The 17,222-nt window shown below is 44.8% G+C and overlaps 1 pseudogene; it reads right to left on the bottom strand.

Annotated features, from left to right (window-relative positions):
- Window positions 1-11,459: 11,459 nt before the first annotated feature.
- Window positions 11,460-12,204, bottom strand: LOC121754528 (annotated as a pseudogene).
- Between the last annotated feature and the right edge of the window lie 5,018 nt (window positions 12,205-17,222).

Raw genomic sequence — 17,222 nt, 5'->3', positions numbered from 1 at the left:
GAGAGTCAAGGATCACGCCTATGTATGACGACACAACGTATCCTAGGGTCTTTAGCCAGCTCAACATCCACCGCAACATCCCGCTCAACCTGCAAAATTTTTAAAAGAAAATGCAGGGCTGAGTACTTGTTGTACTCAATGGGCTCATGCCGAAAACATTTATCAAGTTATGTCATCCATACCAGTGATCTCGAGTTTTTATACGCAAGTAAAGAAATTATCACGAGAACACCAAAAATGTTTCATAGACTGGCCAGTCAAATAATCTCCCCACTTTTCACATCAATCCATCAATCACAATCATCATATCACATATCACGGTGCGACGAAAGTGTGGCCACACTATTCGCCCACGAGACCGGCCGACTTGCAAGGGCGGCTCACGATCCCACCAGTCTGTACACAGCCCGATAGGGTTTACGGCCCTACTCGGACCCGAATTCGTTTCACAAAACAGCCATATAGCCTAACGGAGTAAACTCATACGAACTAGGCATCAGGCACACAATCTCATAACAAAACAGTCCATGGCATGACATAACAGTTAAACCACCCTTATATCTCCACATAATATTTTTTGGAAAAGTAAAGAGGTTTGAAAAGAAAGCCCAACCTCGTTCTCTTAGCAAATCACAACCCAACTTAGCAACTCTCGATCCTCGAGTTCACGAGTACCCAACACCCTGTCAACGACAAACAAGTCAGCCTCACACAACATTATTTACTATGCATGTCCTATCGTTTTCCTCAATTTCCCAAACCCAACATACATCTCAAAGGTGTAAAACACACGTAACACATTTCAACTTATCACAAGGTGATTTCAACATTTAGGCACATTCCTTGGACATACATGCATCATACAATACTTTTAAACTTGAAGAAATAAGTGTCATTTAATCAAGGCAGAAAACTGGCCAGAATTGCGCGACCGTTTTGTAAAAATCACTTTAAATTCATCTGACCTCAAAACATGCCTAAATTTTGGTCACGATACAGAGGACACATTCAAGTTCATCCATGAAAATTTTCATATCGAAATCACGTCATTTAGTCAGTCATATCACATATTGAACTCTCTGGTCGGAACATACAATTTCTGACAGTATTGCGCAGTTCATTTGAAAAATTCACCATAAATTCATACGATGCCCAAAAAGGCTGAAAATTAACACGACTCAGAAGACACTTCAAATTTTCATATAGTTCAAGAATCACATCAATCGGAGGTCATTTTGTCAGTCAAACAGAAAACGAAACATTCATGGCGAGAACTCACGTTTCTGGCAGATTTGCGCAGTCAACTTCAAAAATTTATTTAAAATTCAATTTTTGATTAAAACAGGCTGAAATTCACACGAGACACAGAAAACACCTTGAAGTTTACTCAGTATAAATTTCGTAGCAAAATTCGTTCGTTTGATGGGTCGAACACAGATCATAAGTCACTGGTCGTGCATCACAGATTTCTGGTTCAAGTTCAAAAATAGGGTTTTTAAAACATCCACAACAAAACACCGATTCTTCATGCTCGAGAACACACATTCATGCTCACACGTTCCTCATTCACATATTTGCATACAAACACATATCAATCACAAATTTTTCGATCCAACACCCATGATTTCAACCAACAATGAAAAAATCAAACAAGTTCTTACGAACACACAATTTCCCTCCCGTTAAAACTTGCGATCTATCAAACCTACACTCTCTACATGCATGTAGGACCTCAAAACATGGTTCAAAAGAGAAGGAGGAGGAAAAGTGTGCGAATATACCTTCCTTTGACAAAACGAATCGGTAGAAACGTAGAATGGAGCGATTCGTCGGAGGTTCTCGAAGATAACTTCAACGGATTGCAAGAACAAGGGTTGGATGGAGGATTTTTGGAGATGGGGAGAGTGGGAGAGATGAAGAACCGTGTGGGAGAGGGAGAGAGTGAAGTGGACGAAAATTTTGGGGAATGGGGGCTAGGGTTTGATAACTTTGTATTTATTTGCTAGGTTTAAGTCCATGAATGAATTAAATAAATAAATTGTGGGGAATTAAAATATAGGCCAATGAATAAAAATCCCACAATTATAAAGAGCCTAATTTTCGAAAATTATGGCTGCAAATTAATAAGGGATTATTTGATACTTACTTGGAGAGAAATAAATGCACAATTTGGGAAATAAAAATAATGAATACAAGGAAACAATTAAATTAAATTTCCAAGTAGGAAAATTATGGTGGGGGCCAAAATTTCAAGGACTTTGCACAAGGAAATTATTTAAATCCCCAATTAAATAGAATAGGATTTAAATTTGGTAATTTCTTTTATGGAAAAAGACTCCCATAAAATAGGTAACAATCAATTAAATTCCCACAAGGAAAATAATAGTATGGGGCGTGTGACATGGAAGGGAAGTAGTAGAAAAATATTCACATCCCCAATTAAATTGGCATAGGAATTTATTTGAATAAAGAGGGATTCCACAAATTAGGAAACAAATAAAATACTCTCCAAAATTTATTGGAGAGGGCAGAAAATTGCTAGGCTAAATAGTCAAGGAAATATCCAAACTCTCTATTTATTCTGGGTGAAGAAATAAATTATCACATGATTTAATTGGATTAAATTCAAAGGATGGAAGTCAATATAGCACCAATTAAATCAAAGGAAAATAATCCAATCTCCTATTGGAGATTTTCGAAACTCCCAAGGAAAAATAAAATGGAGTTCGAATTTCATGTAGTACAATTTAGGGGTCATTAGTTTGGATTTAATTTGGATTAAAGTCCCAAAACAATTAAATAAATCCACAAAAAGAAGTACTATTTCAATAATTAGGAAGGCCGTATATTTCAATGAATCGACTCGAGAAAGAAATAAACGCATGATCTTATTAATTATTTCCCTTCATTGGAAAAGTATAAAACTCCAGCTCATCAATCACATTAAACACGATAATTCATTCCACGTAAGGTCACTTAAATCACATAGAAGCAAACGTTTCTAAAATTCCAATAACGTATCAAAAGGGTCACAAAAGTTTGGGATGTTACACATCGTATCTGCCCATGACGTTTAACTTGAGCCATGGAGCATCCGGGGGTTGCCATTTGATAGCCACGGCCCTTCTTGTTGGTTCCTTCGGCCGAGGGGGGGGAGTGTTAACCCCTCAAAATGGACATCCTTGAAGTGCTTCGCCCGTGCTCGTCCACTTTCCACCAGTTTCTGGACATATAGCCTGACTTGCCGTACCACGTTATAAGCCCTGAAGCAAACCCCATTATGTCGGCTGTTGTTCCTCTCCGCCCACAAATACCAAAGGATGATGCAAGGAAGGGTCCGAGCCATGTGGTCCTGTGTGGACCGGTTGATTCTCTTAGCCCAAGATTCGAGTCTAGATGGAATGGAGTCCGATGGCCGAAGGGGATGGCTCGCACCATCAAACCATTCATCAAAAAGTCTCCAAACCATGCTCGTCCCTTGTCCATTAATAAAAAGGTGTTGAATGGATTCCAACCCCGGCTGCCTAGGACAACATTAGCATTTAGATGCCAAGGAGATGTTCCTCCATTGTAGTTTTACGTCAACCGGTATTCTATTCGAAATAAGTCTCCACATGAAAACCGAGATAGTTGTTAAGATGCCACCGTGCCATATGTCTCCAAGAGCCGGGATACGGGGCCGCCTAGCTCTGTTAGAGTCCCATGCCGAGGACAGAGAGAAATTTCCTCCTCGAGACAAAGTCCACCTCGGGACATCGGGGCTGTCAGGGAGGATAGGGATGCTCATGATGGCCTCAGCCATGTGAGGCGGCATACCCGTTTGGTTGCATATGGTGCCAACCTTAGCCCCATCCCACTGTCCATTCATCCAAAAATCCGCAACCCTTGTCGTGGGGTCACCCCTTGTGTCTAAGCACAGATCTCTGATTGGTCTATCCCCGAGCCAAATGTTGTCCCAAAACAGGGCTCGTCCATCACCAATGATCCAACGGATGTTTGGCTGGGCCAGGGGCCAAGCGGCCGCGAGTCGTCGCCACGTCGGGCTGCTCCTACCCGAGTTCAGTCGAGCCAACGGTGATTTTGAGGCACAGTATTTGCTATACATGTGCGAGGCCCATAAGAAGTTTTGCTCTCTAAAGCGCCACCACAATTTGACGTTGAAGGCCTTCAGGACATCCTCAAATTTCCTAATCCCTAGGCCTCCTTCCGTAGTGGGGAGGCAAATCTGTTCCCAAGCAATCCAGTGTGTACGTCGTTTGCCCTCCACAGTGCCCCAGAAGAATCTTGCCAGTTGTTGCTCCAAGAGCTTAAGGGCTCCTTTTGCTGGTTCGATCGCTTGGAACACATGTATTGGGATGGCCTCGAGGGTACTCTTGATCAAGGTCAACCTGCCCCCAAATGATAGGTGTCTGTGTGCCCACCCCGAAATTCTTCTTGAAATTTTCTCTCGGAGGAAGAGAAACATGTCGGTCCTTTTGGCACCTTTATAAATAGGTACGCCAAGATAGAGGAAGAGGAATGTACCTCTAGTAAAACCACCCTCCGTTTCCACCGTGCCCACACTGTCACCGTTAGTCTTGGTAATGTAAAAATTGCTCTTTGATAGATTGATCTTCTGCCCGGAGACGGCCGAATATTCGTCTAAACAAGCTCTAACCCGTTGGATGGATTCCTTGGCCGCTTGCGTAAAGATAACAATATCATCAGCGTAGGCCAAATGACTAACCTCGGAGCATGCGCGTTAGACTTGAAGGTCATTTCCATCTTTCCCAAAATAAGCTCATCCAACGCCCTTGATAGATATTCCGCTGCAATAATGAATAATGAAGGAGAGATAGGATCCCCTTGCCGCAAGCCATGAGTGGATTTGAAGAAACAAGCCGGTGCTCCATTGATTAACACCGAGAACCAACAATATCCAATGCATCTTCCAATGAGACTAAGAAATGTCTCTGGGAATCCCATACGGCGCATGACTTGGATCAAGAAAGGCCATTGTACCCGATCATAAGCCTTTGCCATATCAATCTTGATTGCAACGTTTGACGCGGGCCTCCTTCTATATAACTCGTGAAACATTTCTTGGGCTAAGATGACGTTGTCGTTTAGAAGCCTCCCTTTAATAAAACCACTTTGGTTCAGGGATATTACCTTAGGGAGGACGGGAGCCAGCCTTGAGGCAAGGAATTTTGTGATGATCTTGTTTGAAACTTTGCAAAGACTAATTGGTCGATAGTCCGACCAAGATGTCGGGTTATCCTTCTTTGGTATTAGAACAATCATTGTCGCGGGTGATGCTCCGTGGGAGAAAAGCCCCGTTAAAAATTGTATTACCGCATCCCCCACATCCCGACCAATGATATCCCAACAACTATGATAGAAGGACGCGGTGAATCCGTCGGGGCCCGGTGTGCTATCAGCCGAAATGCTCCATACTGCCCATTTGATCTCCTCTTCATTGGGGGAAGTAGTGAGGCTCTCCAAGTCCGAGGCCTGTGGGTGTCGCCGAATCAAGTTCAAATCTGGATCGGCCAGAGGGAGAGCCGATGGTGCAAGTAACTCTTGAAAGAAGTTAGACACCGAGTCCTTGATCTCTCTTTCGTCAGTAATGGTTCGGTCTCCCGCTAGTATGCCATGGATTCAAAGACGAGCTCTCTTTTGTTTGACCCAACTTTGATAGAACTTCGTATTTCTGTCCCCCTCCTTGATCCACCGTACCGCTGCCCTCTGTCTCCAAAAATCCTCCTCCATTTTTAGTAAGAGGATGTAGTCCGCAATAGCCTTATTTGCTCAGCATCTATTGGTCGGGGATGCATCTGCTTTGAAGGCTTGCTGGGCCTCTACGATAACTGCCTCAGCCTCTTTAAGGTTAGATTGGAGGTTTCCAAAAGTCGCTCTATTCCACTCTTTAAGGACTTTCTTAAGCCTTGCGAGCTTGATTTGCAAATTAAGTAGTCCTCCGGCCTTGGTGGGTTGGCTCCAACTGGATTCCACGACTCCTCGAAACCTCTCGTGTCTCAACCACATGTTCTGGAATCGGAAGTTCCTACCTTGCTCCCCTGTCACCTCTGTTTTGCATCGAACCAGGATAAGACCATGATCCGAGGCGACGCGAGGCAGGTTCGTGATTCTTGTTGCCTCGAAAACGCTAGTCCACTGCTCATTTATAAAAACTCTGTCAAGCCTCTCAAATAGGTTGTTCTTTGCCCAAGTGAAAGGTGCACCGTCAAAGCCCACATCGACCAGTCTACAATCTTCGATTGATTCCGCAAAGTCCAACATCTCTGCTTGCCTATTAGACTCGCTCCCGGACCTATCTCGTGGGTTAAGAATGGTGTTTAAGTCCCCTCCAATAATCCACGACCGACTCTCCAAGTTGTCCGCAAGATCCCGCAATTTGTCCCAGAGTGGATATCTTTCCGCGCGAGTACACTTAGCATAGATAGCCGTGACCGCCACAGGTTGGCTGCATGCCTCCAAGCGAAGAATATCGTGGAGAGCTTGCTCGGAGTCATCAATAACATCAAAGTGAACTCCCTCTCTAGTAAAGATCCAAATTTTCCCCGACGTGTTAGCGCCTTTGAAGTTGAGTCCGAAAAGCTTTGAATACAACTCCGGGTTTGGCGCGGTGAGAGGTTCCATTATTGCCATGAAGAAAATATTATGAACAACAATTAGTCTTTTGATAACGTTGCGGGCCGAGGTTTTCACAACCCCGCACATTCCAAAACAAAAGGTTACAAGACATAATTAATTGGATGATGACTTACCCGAGCGGGATGAAGACCGCCCTGTTACATCCATCTTCCGATCATTTTTGTGCCTTGAATTCTCGCCGAGGCAAGAGGTTACATCCTCCCCCGTGTTCAGGATAGATTGCACCACAATTTCCATTCCAATCACCTCATCTTCCTCGGGGTGATCCGTTTCATAGGCTTCTTTCTCCATGAGTGTGCATGGTATTGATTAATGCTCATGAAGTTTCCTAGGTCCCCCTCGGATGCCATCGATCCATCCTCCTCTTGACCCCTAGCCGGGGTGCCTCGTTTGATTGGAGATGAAGGTCCGCTTGAGGCCTTGCGTGCGGAGCGTCCACGAGGTTGCCAACACCTATTCCCCTTATTACTCGATCCACCGGCCCCATTATGAGGACCTCTCTCCCCCCATTGTCTCGGCTCAAGAACATCCGGAATGCATGTGTCTGAGTAAGATGGGACCTCTTGAACTACCGAAACCAGGGCCGTGGGAATGGGCTGTATACTTGCCTCCTCCTTTTCCGGACGATGCCATTCCGTGATTACCTTGTTTCCATTATGGTGAAGCGATTTTCCAGCCGTATTGTGATTTGTCTCCGAGTTCCTCCTCGCCATCGGGATGTTGTAGTTCCGCTTTGGAGGCTTCTCATTCTTACCCGAGGCATAACATGTTACGGCCGAATGGCCCACGTGCCGACACTCCAAACAAAACGCAGGTATCTTGTCCCATTTTATTAGCTGTTGCACGATCAATTTGGATCGGGTTTCCTAAGAGTTTTCCAATCGCAAACAAGGCCGAATGATCATAGAGATGGATAGGAAGGCCAATAAGGTTACACCATATGGCTGCTATCGGTGACTCGCAATAAACGTCGAAGTTCGGAGTCCACTTAAAGACTCGCATTAGGTGTCTATCCACGTACCACACCGGGGTATCCTTCGGACCATTAAGCAACCTCGCATAGTCATTAAGATCATCTAGTTGTATTAGCACATGCTTTGCGTTAATATATTTCCAATTCCAACCTCTAACAAACTTCATATTGTCTAAGGCTTTATGAATTTGGCTTGAAGCCGGAATGGAATGTGAAAACTTACCTACAATAGCAAATCCCAACGTGTCGGCCAATTGTTGTGTCTCACTTCCGGAAAAATAGATCGTCGGGACGCCATTGCTCGACGAAGCGAACCCCATGTTTTTTATTTTCTCCGGCTCAAATATGTGATGGCCTTTCGGGTCCGGTTAGTTGCGAAGGATATCCGCCATCGTCGGTTGTGGTTGCGGCCCTCGGTCCTTACTCGGATTGAGATGTGGGCCTTTTCTAGTCGGATGAGGCTCCCCCCAAGGCGCCTTTTCCACCGGGTTCAGGACCTCGTGCTGAACCCCACCGACCGAGCTTTGCCCGTGGTTTGGCCTTCCCTTCCATGGTGAAGCCTCCCCTGTTTCAAACGAGATACAAAGTTTTTTGGTTCGGCCCTTTTCGAGAGGGGGGAAGTGCTCGAGATACTCCTGGTTCGGGCCAAGGTTCCTAGCCTGCTCCGCGGTTAGTTCGGCGTTATGAGACTCGACTCCAATAATTGCTTGAGGCCCACCCGAACCATGCCTGTTGTCAGCGTCGACTTGTTGGAGGGGTTGTGAAGAAATCCAGTCCAAGGCCTCGGCGGAATCGAGATTAGCTAGTTGCAAAAGGGATTGTTTTGGCTGCACATGTGACTCTTCCATGCAGCAATCACGTGAGTCAAGGTTTGGGAATGAGACCAATTGCCTTTCACCAATGAAACTTGTCTTTATTGCCATATCCGGAAAGTTGACCATAGTACCTTTTGTTTGTCTTGTTTCCACTCCAATCAAGAAAGCTAGCTCCCTAGAGTGTACCATCTTGTCAGCCACCATAGCAACGGTCATATCGTCGCCGGCTGAGGGTTGCGCCGCCACCGAAGCCAATGTGGAGTCGGAATTCAAAGATTCCAGCTGTTCGGGTAGTTCCAACGCTCAGGATTCTGTTTTACTTACCTCGAGAGGCCTTTCCTCACCACCAATTCCGTCCTTTGGGAGTTCGGAGAAGACAACACTCTCTATGCAAATCGGTATCACTTCTTCCGGTACCTTCTCCTTTGACCGGCCATGGCTACCTTCTCTTCCTTGTCTTTCCGCGCTTCCCGCCGCCATGTCAAGCTCCTCAATAAGGTTTTTCTTGAGGCCGCTTGTACGGATCTCCTCCCCGGCGTCGTCCTCGGCAAAAGCCTTCTTGAATTCCGGTTTTGTCGTCGGGGAGGGAGACGCATTGTATCTTTTCCTCCCGTTACCTTTCGTTGTCGGCCTCGGAGTGGACTTCCTCATTTTCAGCCGGTCTCCTACACTTCGACGGGCCTCTTTTTAGCTCGCCTTCGCACTTGTAATGGTATCGCCGGCGGATTGGAACAAGGCCCTCGTTGCATCACTCTCATCGGCAGCCGAATCATCCATGGTCGACGTCCAGCTCCCCGCAAAAGGCTGGGTGGTTCCGGTCGTCTAGTCCGACGGGGAGACCTCCACCGACCGTTGGAGCAAGCGTTCAAGAAAGGCTAAGGGATGAGAGAGAGGATTCCTTCAGAAATAATTTCTGAAGAATGGTCTCCATATGTGTACAAATGGTATGGAATTTCTCTATTGTTTTTTTGCTTTATCCTATTACGGACCTTTTCAGCAAAGAAATGGGGTAGTCCTGATAAGAACTTCTCTTTCGAAAATTGTTGGTAACAATCTTCTCTAGTAAAGACTTTAGAGAGAAAGACATCCTTATACCACTTATATTGAGATAAATTGTGGCATCTAAGGTTCATCAATTGCTCTTGAGTTTTATCAAGATGCAATGATGCTTCTCCGATAAAGTGTTTTGCTATCATATATAATAGCGTATTAACACTGTCTGGGACTTGTGTAATAACATTGTCCCTGTTTTCTGTCTTAACAGCATTAAGGATTTGATTTTTTACTTCTTCGTTAAAGCAAAAATCCCACCAACCTTTAAGCTGGCCAGTGAAGCCTTGAATTATGGCTCTTGCAATAACAGGATCTGCAGTGCCATTGACCCTATGGGCCGAGGCATACATTGTCATATAATTTATGACAGCTTGTATTTGGTATTCAGAAAGACCATCAATATTCCATTCATTAATGGATTTCCCATCATAAGAGCAAGCATTATATTCACTAAACTGCTCTAATTGGAGATCTACCGGAGTAGGCCTATGATAATAGGGCTTTGCAGGGATATTATAAACCATCTTCTTTTTATAGGAAGAAGACAATTTATTGACCTCTAAGGGATCATCCTCAATCCTCATTTTTTCGAATTGTTTTTCGAGTTCACCCAAACTTTGATCAGAATTTTATGAGTCATCGGACTCTTCCGATTCACATGATTTTTCTCCTTTATTAAGAGGAGCGCAATCATTAATTTTTAGGTTATTTAACCTTTTTGCAATCTCTCCAATCATTTCAGAGGAGACGTTGGGACATAAATTTATGTCCAACTTATCAGAAGGCATAGGTTTGAATAAAACCTTGCTATCCCTTTTGGGACCGAAGTTTAAACAGAAGTTTTCAACTTCGGTATTCTGAGATACCTTTTCAATCCTATTCATCTGGTCTCCTAAAGTTTTGAGATAAAGATTTGTAAAATTGTTCTGTGAAACAATATCCTCGAATTTTCTTGCTGAGCTTCCTTTATAAGGAGAGGCAAGAATTTCCCCTTCTAATGTTTTAATAGAAAGATTCATTTCTGGGGGATGGATAATTTTTCCAGAAACAGTTTTGAAATCATTGAGTGAAGTCTCAAGAGTAGAGATGACCCTTTCGTCCTTGAAATCGGGAAAATCTCTTTTCTATAGAGCATACATTTTCCTAAGAAATTCAAAGAAATCGAGAGTATTTTCTCCGTTAGTTTTTCTCAAAAATTTTCTATAAAGAGAAAACCATTTGTTTTGACTTTTTTCACTTTTAAGAGAAAACCATTTTCTTTTTAAATCACTTTCATTCGAAAAAAGGAATCGAAATCTCTATCACCTTTACTTAAGACATTGATAGAAAAATCGCTATAACCCATTTACGAGGGGGTAGGAGAGGTTCTTCTAGTATTACTAGAAGAAGGAATTTCTACCTTATATTCAGGATGATTTATTCCTGAAGGTGAAAAACACGTTCCTTTTATGTTTTCCTTTTCAAAGCTAGACAAAGGAACGGAAGAGGTAGAAACTCTACTTGGCTGTCTCATATTTAGACGAGCGACTCTTGTATCAGAAAACCTGATTTCGACATCACCATTTGAGTGTTCTATTATGTCTTCAAGTTTTCTTGGTTCCGGTTTTTCCGGTTCTATGGCTTCTTCAAGGAGCCAATTTTCAGGTAATTTAACCTGATCCCAAGTAATAGTCTAGGGAATTTTAACATTACTCTTTTCTAAATTAGTGACAAAAAGAGTAGTATGTTTTCCTGATTCGTAAGGAATTTCGTTACATCTTGGGAAAATAGAATTCATAACCTTATAATGTATCCTTTTTCTTTTTTTTTAATTTTTTTTAAAAAAGATAACCAAAAAAGCTCTCCGTCCTACGAACTTGATACTGTGATGCAGAAACAGCATCTTGACAAATTTGTTCAGAACAACATCAAAATAAATCGATAAATTTGGACTGAAATTTTTTAGTTTATCATTACAAAACTCAAGCGGTGCTTGCACCTTTTCCCTTCTTCTTCTAAAGTTTCTTCATGTAAAACTCCAGCTCCTTGCCCTCCAAGATATAACCATCACATCGCCCACACTGTCCAGGGCGAGAGGCGATTGTAGCTGTCTCAGTTTCCTCTCCTTCCTTCTGTGCCTCCTCACTCACAGTTGGACAATCTAACAGGGCGTGAGGCGATCTAAGAGGCGACCACCGCCAAATTGTTCCTCGATATGTTGGTCAATCTTACGGTCCTGCTGACGTTTTTCTAGTTTCCTCTGGACATGGTTACTCTTCTTTGCCTCCTCAGTCACAGTTGTCTCAGTTTCCTCTCCTTCCTTCTTTGCAGCTGTCTTCTTCTTGCGACTAATTTCAACTCCATAATGTTGAAGATACCACTGCTTGAATGGTGCAGCATCCACTTGAACAATAGCACCCTTCACCAAAGTCTGGGTCCTGACCAGCTCATTGTTGGATGCATTGTATACAACATCAAGAATTCGGGTCTTTCTGGTCACAGCCTCACTCCCCCAGGAGTAATTTCCAGTGTCAAGTCTCAACGCACGCCACTTCACATTGCCTCCGCGAACCCTGACCCTGCGAACTGTCTTGTTACTGGACAACTTCGTGTTTGCAGGTTGTCTTCCCAGCTCATACTTTCGCTTCTTCCTCCATGCCTTCTTCTTGCCTCCAGTAGCACGCCTCTTGTGCATAGAATCCCGAGAAATACCCATGATTGCTGGTGGATGAGCTCAGCTGTTAACCTTATAATGTATCCTATATGTAAGGATAACATTTTTTGCTTCTCTAGCCATATTAAACCCTTCGGTTCTAATATCTAAGCATAAAGCATGTATTAAGGTCATGTCTGTTAAAGACAACACAAAATTGGGAAAGCAACTAAAATAAATTGGTCCAGCACAAAGACTAGTTTCTACAATCCCTAATAAAGAATCATGAAACCTTAGGTGTCTTTTATCACGAACAGCAATTAAAGCAGAGGTGTTTAACCCTTTTCTAGGTGTCTTTTATCACGAACAGCAATTAAAGCAGAGGTGTTTAAACCTTAGTTGTTCATGTTTTGTTTCGGTAGGTCATTTCCTCCATGCGATCCTTGAGCCCCATGTTGTGGTTGTTTCGGCGTGGCAGAATTATAGTTCCTTTTCGGGGGACACACCGCCTTGCCCGCCGCATAGCAGACCTCGTTTTTGTGCCCCACATGCCTACATTTGTTGCAATAGGCTGGAATCTTATCCCCTGTCACTTGTTGCATTGTTTCGCGCCCGCAAATATCAAGAATGATCTCCTCGGGGGTGGCTTTGTAATGTCGATCTCGATGCAAATACGTGCAAAGGATAGTCTTGTCTTGTTGGTTGTACCGCAATCGACTTGGATCGGTGTGCCTAGGAGTTTCCCAATGGGAAATAAAGCCGATTGGTCAAATAGGTGGATGGGGAGGCCAATTAGGTTGAACCAAATCTCCGCAATCGAGGACTCACAATATGCGTCAAAATCCGGGGACCATTTGAAAACTCTCATAGGGTGGCGATCAACAAGCCACACCAAGGTGCCTTTAGGACCACTAAGCAGCCGAGCATAATCCGCAATATCCTCATATTGAACAAGAATATGTTTTTTTTAATTAAACACCTTCACGGTGGAGGGTTCGTGGGTCCCTCATCCCTATATTGCATCTCAAAAGGCGGTTACAATTTAAGGATTACAACAAGACCGATCATCAATCTATGTCTAGGTGAATAAAATTAAAAAAGCAAAACATTCTAGAACAATTCCACCACAAGAGGAAGGAGGGGACATGCCAGAAATGGCTCGACACCTGCTTACTCTACGGTGTCCAGTGAGGTCAAGATCAGTGGGTCCTTCCCCGTCCCTTGTGTTACTCACGGTCTTCCTCTCACCCGAATGTTGGGGATTCCCATCTCGTCCATTCGGACAATGGCATTGAGCATTCTTGGGGCAGTCTGTGCGGTTTTTAGCTCTTCTGGTCCTATTGACAAAAATGGTCTTGTCTTCGGTGCCATTTTTTAACACCTTTCCCTATATATCAAAATGAGATAATTACAAAGCGCGGCCACACCCGAAAGTGGTGTGCCATAACAAAAGCCAAGAGTAGTATGCGGTCCGATCCCACAAGGTTCGGACCTCATCATACTCCCTTCAAAAGTACAATCAACCGAAAAACAAGGCACTATAGTCTCCCATCTTCTCATTGCCGACTCTAGTATCCGTCCCCGTGTAGGTTTCGGATGTGTGGAACTCCCATCTCGTCCAATCGGATAAAGTCCAAGAGCTCACTCGGTGCTGAATTATGTTGCATTCGTAGGCCGCTATCATGCTCTAGCCCCATTCTCGCAAGGAAATCCGCCGCTTTGTTCCCCTCTCGGTGTATGAACGTGGCCTGAAATTTGAGTTGGAGCTTGTGCAAGATCAGTTGCGCCACCGCTTGCCGAACAAGTGCCGGGCCCCATCCTGTTCCATTGACCAATTTGATTGCTTGCTCTGCATCCGACTCAATCCAGATTGGTAGGCCGAATTCCTTGGCTACGTTCAGCCCATGGATCATGGCCAAAAGCTCTGCCTCTAACGCCGAGTGTGCTTCGAGGGGCGTGCTGAAGGCGACGAGCATCTTGCCCCAATGATCTCGTACGATTCCTCTCCCCCTGCTTTGTCGTTCGCTTCATTGAAAGAGCCATCCGTGTTAAGTTTTATCCATGGTTGGTCCGGGAGGTTCCATTTGATCGCCATGGCTAGAGGTAGCGCCCTAATAGCTTCCGCTTGTTGAGGGATGCTGATTCCAAGTTTAACTTCCTTCCAATGCTTCGGCTTCAGGCTTCCATTGGCCATAGAGTTCTGAATGAACATGTGGACCTGCCATACCACGTTGTGTGGTTTAAACTATGTGCCTTGGTGGCGACTCCTATTTCTCTCCGACCAGATAAACCAAAGAATGAGGTATGGGGTGGCTCGGCTAAGATGCTTCTTGTTCGACTGTTGGCACCATCGCGCCCAGACCTCAATCCTCGTAGAGATTGTGTCATTGATATGGAGACGGGGGGGAAAAGCCTGTGAACCAAGCGTCAAACTCACTCCATACTCTTCGGGCTCCATGCCCCTGGATGAAGAGGTGTTGGAGGGACTCGATACTCGGTCGGTGGGGGCAGCATTGGCACTTGGAGGCTAGCTCAATCTCCCGCCACTGGAGTTTTGTGTCGACCGGCACCCGGTTCGAGAGTAGCCTCTAGATGAAGATGGATATGGAAGTAGTAAGTCCCGCATTCCAGACGTCGCCCAGTCCCTGAATGAGCGGATGCTGCCCTCGGATTGTGTCCCACATCGAGGCCACCGTGAATTCTGCATGCTTAGAGAGGGTCCACCTCAGGATGTCCTGTGCGCCTTGAAGGATCGGGGTGTTGAGGATGCGACCAATTATATGCTGTGGGAGGCCGACCTGATCATGAAGAAGTTGGAGCTTGGGTTCATCCCAAGTGCCATTCCTAAAATACTCCGACACCCCAGTGGTTGGTCTCCCCCTTTCTTCGAGACAGAGTTCCCTAAGAGGGGCGTTATCAAGCCAGATGTCATCCCAAAAATAGATATTTCCTTGGCCCACTAGCCACCCCTAGAAAGCCTCCTCCACGTAGGGCTACTCCTGCTCGGCGTACGCACGGTAAGAGGTGTGGAGTTAGAGCAATATTTGGCCATCATATATTTCGCCCACAGGGAGTTTTGCTCCCGGAATCGCCACCAAAGTTTTATGTTGAAGGCGCGTAGAACCTCCTTAGTTTTGCGGATCCCAAGCCCCCCTTCATCGGTGGGGAGGCACATTTGATCCCAGCCAATCCAGTGTGTCCGCTTCCTCTCACTCGTAGAGCCCCAAAAGAATCGGGCCATTTGTTGATCAAGTTGTTTTAGAGTGCCGGCGGTAGGCTCGATGGCTTGGAAGATATGAATGGGGATCGCATCGAGAGTGCTCTTAATAAGCGTGAGCCTCCCTCTAAAAGATAAGTGCCAGTGCGCCCACCCTGAAACCCTTCTTGCAATCTTTTCACGGAGGAATAGGAACATGTCCGTGCACTTTACACCGCGATAGATGGGGACGCCCAAGTAAAGGAACGGGAAGTCCCCTCTAGTGAAGCCCCCGCTTGTGTAAATATAATTAAGTCATCCGCATAGGCTAGGTGGCTGATCTCGATGCATCTCCGGGAGGCTTTGAAGGTCATCTCCGTTTGGCCGAGTATGAGCTTGCCCAGGGCTCGTGATAAGTAGTCTGCGGCAATTACAAACAAAGCAGGGGATATCGGATCGCCTTGTCGTAGTCCCCGTGTCGATCTGAAGAAACCCGAGGGAGCCCCATTGATAAGAAACGAGAACCAACACCAGCGTATACACCTCTCCATAAGCGAGATCCATGCGTCCGGGAATCCCATGCGTTGGAGTACCTTAAAGAGGAAAGGCCATTGGACCCTATCGTAGGCTTTTGCCAAATCAATCTTCACCGCAACATTCGGCGCTGGGGAGCACCGTGCAAGCTCATGAAAAATCTCCTGAGCCAACCTGGCATTATCGTTGAGGAGTAGCCCTTTAACGAAGCCGCTTTGTGATGGAGACAAACCCAAGCTGATCTACAAGGACAAGAAGTTGGATCCATTGATCATTCAAAGTGGGCCAATTACGGCCAATTACAAGAGCTAGAGCTAAGAAGATAAAGGAGTCCATGTTGCTTTTAGTTGCTGAAATAAAAACTCAATTCCTTGACCATTCTACATTGGGCCAAGTGGTGAATAGTATTCAAGTTAGTGGGCAGCCCAAGGCATGAAGTTTGGAGGCACTACATATCACATTTTGGAGGCCCAAATTGATGATACATGATGAATTTTCGTCCAAGTTGGAGTAGTCAAAATGAAGGGTCTTTTTTAGTTACATTTTATGTTTAATAAGTGACTTTAGATGTCCTAGAGTTACACCAAAGGTTTAGGAGTTACTTTTCTTTTATTATGAGTCATTTTAAGTGTCATAAGTTGTACTAATGATGTGAGACTTTCAAGAGTACATTCTAGCCTATAAATAGGCTTGTAAGCATGTCATTTGAAGACACCATTGATCAAATACGAAAATAGACTTTGTCTTATGAGTTGAATTCTCTTTGTAGAGTTTTTCACTTGTTTGGAACTTTTTTTTTTAATCAAACACCATCACGGTGGAGGGTTCGTGGGTTCCTCATCCCTATATATCAACAAAAGGCTTTTACAAGCGAATGATTACAAGTAGACCAATCTTTCTAAAGCTAGGGGAACAAAAAACAATTTACATCACACCCTATGACAATTACACCACAAGAGTAGATAGGGGTCAAGCCTAGGGTGGTCCGACACCCACATACTCTACGGCGTCCGGTACGAAGCAAGATCGGTGGGCCCCATTCCGAGCCTCGAGCTACTCACGGGTCATCATCTCTCACCCGAAGGTTGGGGACTCCCAATTCATCCATTCAGATGATGGCTCTGATCATTCTTGGAACATTATGTGGAGACATATTCTGGAAAGAATCTTGTGCCACTCCCATTTTGGCGAGCATATCGGCCGCTTTGTTGCCCTCCCTATGAATGAAGGTGGCACGGAATATATGTCTACTTTTGAAGCCATGCAAACGGGCCATGACGCGGCGAACTTGTGCCGGCCCCCAAGTAGTAGCATTGAGCAATTTAATAGCTTGTTCCGCATCCGATTCAATCCATATGGGTT

Source organism: Salvia splendens, chromosome 11 (assembly GCF_004379255.2).
Source record: "Salvia splendens isolate huo1 chromosome 11, SspV2, whole genome shotgun sequence".
Classification (NCBI taxonomy): domain Eukaryota; kingdom Viridiplantae; phylum Streptophyta; class Magnoliopsida; order Lamiales; family Lamiaceae; genus Salvia; species Salvia splendens.
The sequence above is the reverse complement of the archived record's forward strand: the minus strand, read 5'-3'. Positions and strand labels throughout refer to the sequence as shown.